Genomic DNA, 5,829 nt, shown 5'->3' on the forward strand with positions numbered 1-5,829 from the left:
TAGGATTTGTAGACCAATTGAAGTCCTTATCTCTAATTTCTCAGATCTACAGCTTCGTGGAATACACTTTCTCTAACTAACCAGCAGGTGGCGTCCACGAGCCACGTGTTCTCCACAAGCCAGTTCTCCCCTGCTTAGCCTTTTTGGTAAGTGGGGGAGTGAGTCTTGTGGGGTCCAATTGGTGTACCAAGCTTTCATGTGTAGTTGGTGTTGCCTGCCCTGTATATGGGGCGTGTTTCTGGGCTGTCAGGGAGGGGGGGGTGGCTCTATCAATCAAATCTCCCTGGTGATCCTAGAGTTTTAAAGCTGCTGTAATAGTCTAATCCTTCAGTTCAGTCCTGCGACAGTTTGTCTCTGCCACTGACCCACAAGTCCTTGGTATTGGCGTATGGCTCCTGAGACTTGCAAGTGGGCCCCTCTTCCAAGCCGTGCACCCCGGGTCCTCTGTTGAGGGATGACTGTGCTATGTCACAGGTGAGTGCCGTCCCCCCAGGGCAGTTCTGGGCTGCTGGGCTGTGTAGGGAGGCTCCCAGTCTGCTGAAATGATGGCTGAATGGGGCTTTGTTAATTCACACTGCTCTACCTTCCCAACTCTGGGACAATCAGCTGAGGTTACAGGGAAGGCTAATGTCCACGCCCAGTTTTGTGGTGTGTGCCTGTTATTTGAAGCACTTCCGTCACACTGGGTTGTCTGGGGCAGTTCTGGGCCATGGGGCTGGCGATGGGCAGGAGTGTTTCCTGTCCACCAGGATGATGGCTGTGAGCGGACACCCCCCTTTTCTTGGGAAGTTGTGGTGTTTAGTGAATTTTCTCAGCCACTGGATTATTGCGTTTTGTCTTAGAGCTCTCCTAGTTCTTCTCTTGACTTGACCTGCCCAAATAGCAAGTCTTTGAAGCTTTCTGTATTGGGCTTCTTACAGTAATTGTTTTAGAAAAAGAAAAAAGGATTAAAAAAAAAAAAACAAAAAAACGGGCCCTCCTCAGAGATCTAATGGGTTATTGAAATGCTAAGAGACAAAGCAACCAGGGCCATTAAGGAAAGGTCCACAGGGCAGAGAGATCAGCTTTTCTTTGGGATTTGCATATGCGCCTCAGGGCCCCTCCCCTTTCTATGTTCACCAGAACTCCAAAAATCCTCCGCTTTTATTTTGGAGTTTTTCATGTTGTTTTTTTTCTATGCCTGTCTCCTCTCTGCTGGGCTGGCTGCTCTCAGATTCTCTGGTGTCTGGTCTCAGTCTATCTATGTTTGGAGTTTGGATCAGTAGAATGAGTTTCTGATAAGGGCTGCCACTGCAGTTCTCCCTTCTCCTTCCAGGAGCTCACAGCCCCTCCTCCCCTGGGACTGAGCCTGGCAGGGAGGGGCGCGGGTCCCCTGGCCGCAAAAACTTACAGATTTCGCTGATCTCAGGAGTTCCACGTTTTCATGAGTGTTGTATGAAGTATGCCCAAAGTCAGATTGCTCTGTGGTGTCCAATCCACCCAGTTCCTGGCTTTCTACCTACTTTCCTGGAGGAGTAACTATAACATACAGCTCACCAGACTGCCATCTTGCCCCGCCCTTCGGTTGGACTGGTCTACAAGTTTTAGTTCCAAAAGGAGGAGGGCTTCCACCAGGAAACGCAATGATTCCATTGAACTGGAAGTTAAGATTGCCACATACCCACTTTGGGCTTCTTATGCCTCTGAATCACCAAGCAAAAAAGGGGATTGCTGTACTGGATGGGGTGATTGATCCTGACTCTCAAGGAGAAATAGTGCTGCAACTACACAATTGAGGTAAAGAAGGATTTGCCTGGAATTCAGTTGATCCCGTAGGGCATCTCTTAGTACCACCATGCCCTGTGATTACATCAATGAAAAGCTGCAACAACCCAATCTAGGCAGGGCTAACATTGGCCCAGAAAGTTCAGGAATGAAGATTTGGTTCACCCTACCAGGCATAGAACAACAACCTATTGAGGTGCTTGCTGAGGGTAAAAGGGACATGGAATATGCAGTGAAAGAAGGTAGTGATAAATATGAACAAAACCATGTGACCAGTTACAGAAATGTGAGTTGTAATGTTATGAATATTTCTTCCTTGTTTTGTTATGAGTATATTTGTATATGTATATAAAGCAAATATCTTTGTTTTCTTCTCCATCTTATCACCTAATCTGTCACAAGTAGTACTGTTCATTTCATAGTGTTTGAGTTGTAGGATATCAAGTTTAAGAGTGTATATTACCCAAGGATGTGCACCCTACTCTGAAGAGATATAGTGCATTCCCTGTTGTACATAGGACAGTTGAGTATTGTTAGGCAAAAATATGTATGTGGTTTTCTATTTAGAGATAAAGTATGGTTTAAGGTGATACACATAGTTGACAAGGGGTGGACTTTGGTTGTTAGGTTTCATATGTCAACTTGGCCAGGTATTGGTCCCCAGTGGTCTGGTCAAACAAGCACAAGCCTGTTACTGTGAGGACATTTCTTGGACTTAAATCAAGTTGATTGCATTTAGGTTGATTATATTTCCAACAAACTAAGGAGGGTCTCTTCAGCAAAGAGAGATATTTTCATACAATATCTCTTTGAAGTTGAAGGCTGTAAAAAGAAAAGTGATGTCTTCAGCAATCAGAAGGGAGAATTTTCATCTCTACTTCAGCCAGCCAACTTCTCCTGGGGTATTCAATGAAAACTGTCATTGTAGTTATCAGCTTGCAGCCTGCCTTATGGAATTTGGACATGTGCATACCCACAATTGTGTGAGACACTTACAAAATCTCCTAATATTTGCAGATACCTCCTATTGTTTCTGCTTCCCTAGAGAATGCTGGGTAATACACTCTTTAACTCACTGGTTAAGAGTATGTTTTTTAATTTCCACATATTTGTGGATTTTACATTTCTCCATCTGTTATTGGGAGTTCAGCTGTGAAAAGGGTCAGGTCTCATCCCATAACAAAGCCATTTCAGTTGGAAAAGAGTTAATATTGAAATCTTCAATGCATGGAAAAAGATGAAAATAAAATTAAGTACTTCAAAACTTTAGACATTCTATATACAGATAGATAAACTTTGAAACTTAGAATAAATAACAAAATATTAAAAATGTATTCCCTTCTTGCCTCCTGCTTTCTCTCTTGCACACAAACACCTTTTATAAGTTAAACTAAATGATTACATGAAAGCTAATGAATATATTTTAAAGTAACATCTCATATTTCAAAGCAACTCTTATTGTACAACATGAATTAAAAGAAATTCATGAATGATCCATTTGTGTCCCTCTTTTTGGTGCTATTGACAAATGCATCATTTGAACATTTTGTTTCTGTGGGAGTATTTGATTTGGATTAAAATATTTGCTTTAGAAAATTTACCAAAACTAGAATTAATGAGGGGTTTTTGAATTCTATTTTTAGAGGGGTGATGGTTCCAAGTCACACATGCTCATGGTAATGGATGCTACTTCCACAGACCCTGGTTGAAGAGGTCCCAGGGACATTTGAAGAACAACTTTTGTTTCAGAAGACAATGTTTCCAGTTGCTTAGGCTTAAACATTTGTTGATACTAGGTCTTGTGTTACAGTTTCTCCTTGAAAGTTAAAAACTGTAGACAGCATTTGGAACTGTGGTGAAAATTCTGTTCTCAGTGCCCTCTACAGTGACAAATGTATGGTGAGTTCATTTTTTAAAGTTTTAGAGAAAAAGGGCAAAGCAAAATTTTTAGAATTTCATGGCATATTCTAAAATGTGTTTCCACATCAGCAAAGGCTGATGATTTATAATTGCTATCCTGACAAATGTAAGGTTTTTCACCAAGTTTGTGACTGTCTTTTATGTGTTTTAAGAGAACCTGGTCTGTTTCAAATGACAATACACAGATTTGACAGAGAGTGGAGTGTTCCTGAGGGTGTGCACACTTTCAATATGGCACTGTAGCTGGAAAGGAGAGGGGAATTGCCAGTGGCCATGTTGGCAGGTGCTGTGACTTTCCCAGCTGTCACCCCTTTGCTTCATGTGATTCATAAAATTAATATTTTTAGAACTTTAAAGCAGCTTAGGTATTTAAGGTTTGTGTCAGTCTTCTGTTCTGGCTGCCCATTTTCTTTATGTTGTTCATAGTAAAAGTCATGAAGTAACACAATCATGCTTCCTTTCTTGGGATCAGCAGTTTCTTGACCTACTATATTTGAAAAATCTATTTTGCCAGTCCTCCATTTTCCCTGACTGGATTTACAGACTTGAAATTGTCCTTTGCAAAACATTGTAAAAAGTGCTCCATTCTGAACATAGTTTAACAAGGTATGACAATCTTTGGAGGGTATATTTTGCTGATTGTTTTTGTATGAGATATACCCAAGGGGACAAAGGTAAAGAATATCCATCACTGAGTTTAGGCCTTTTGGGATTAATGATACTTACTTCAGAATTGGAAAGTAACTTTGATATACAAGGATTTTCATCTATACATCCTACAGAAAGTGCTGCTCTTCCTGGTTGCTGCAGTGAACTCACAGGAGAAAATAGCTCTGAAGTTATTAGGCATGATTTCTGGTGAATTAATTTTATACTCAGGTTCAGACAAAGTCTCAATAATAATGGGACTACCTGTTGCTCTTAATTCAGATTGAGAAACTGGCAAAATGGACACTCCTGACATAAGGGTCACAGGACTTATAGCCTGCAATGCATGACAAGTACCTTGTCAGAGGTGACCATACTATTTTTTCCTTCAATTGGACCAGGGGTGAGTCTTGAAAATGTTTGAAACAACTGGTTTTGAATTTGAAGTCAGTCCAAAAATATCAGCCCAGCATCTTCATTTACATGTTCCACCCCAACAAAGATCATCTCAGGGTCTTCACCATCCACTTGTTTGGTTTCTTTCACACTTTTCTGAGGTTCTGGCTCTTGTACACACATACCAGTGCTTCCTTTACATAAAATGCAACCTCAAGTGTGCACTGATACTTCTAAATAAATTGAGATATTTCAGGCAGAAGTTCACATCTGGTCCACATCCATGGTGATCCTGGAGCTCTCAGTGGCACACCAGCATTATGGCACTACCCAGGCAAATACCCTATTGTCTAATTTTTATGGTATTACTATAACTACCCTGGATCTCTTTTAGCTAGTACTTGCATGTTATATTTTTTTATCCCTTCACTTTCAACTTACTTTTATCTTTATATTTAAGTTGAGTCTCTTGCAGACAGCATATACTTGAGTGAATTTTTTATGGCCAACTGATTTTGTTTTTTTCTTTTTGCAATTCTTATTGTGAAATATAATACATATACTATAAAATGATAACTTTCAAAGTAAACTTAAACAGGAATTTAAAGAGCAAATTTCAAAGAATTGTATGGGCTACTGTTCTACAATTTCAGTTATTTCCCTCTAGCTGTTCTAATACACTAGAGACTAAAAAATATATTTATAAGATCCAGTATTCATGGTCATTTGTTAAATCCTGTCTTGTCTGTTGCTACCTCACCCTCTCATTGGACCACTATTTCAATCTTCAGGGATATGTAGGCACTGGCCACCCTAATTTTTTCATATTGTAAAAGGATGTCAATAGTATGGGGAAGGGGGTGCATCAGGTTGATGTTTTTGAAGAGGCTGTTACCTCTGTGTGTGGGGACATATTTGGCATAGGAATACTCTGGAGGATTTAAATTTCTGGGAAATAAATGTAGTGAGTGAAATTTTAGAGACTTATATAGGGACCTCTGTATTCTTTAAAATTTTGGGGACTAATGTTGGTTTGGGTTTGGCATACTGTGTCCATTTGAAATATTTAGCTGATGCTTGCACCATAGTAATCTCCAGAAA

The 5,829-nt window shown here is 40.2% G+C and overlaps 1 pseudogene; it reads right to left on the reverse strand.

Annotated features, from left to right (window-relative positions):
* Positions 1-2,770: 2,770 nt before the first annotated feature.
* Positions 2,771-5,186, reverse strand: LOC119532496 (annotated as a pseudogene).
* Positions 5,187-5,829: the final 643 nt, after the last annotated feature.

Source organism: Choloepus didactylus, chromosome 4, assembly GCF_015220235.1.
Source record: "Choloepus didactylus isolate mChoDid1 chromosome 4, mChoDid1.pri, whole genome shotgun sequence".
Lineage (NCBI taxonomy): Eukaryota > Metazoa > Chordata > Mammalia > Pilosa > Megalonychidae > Choloepus > Choloepus didactylus.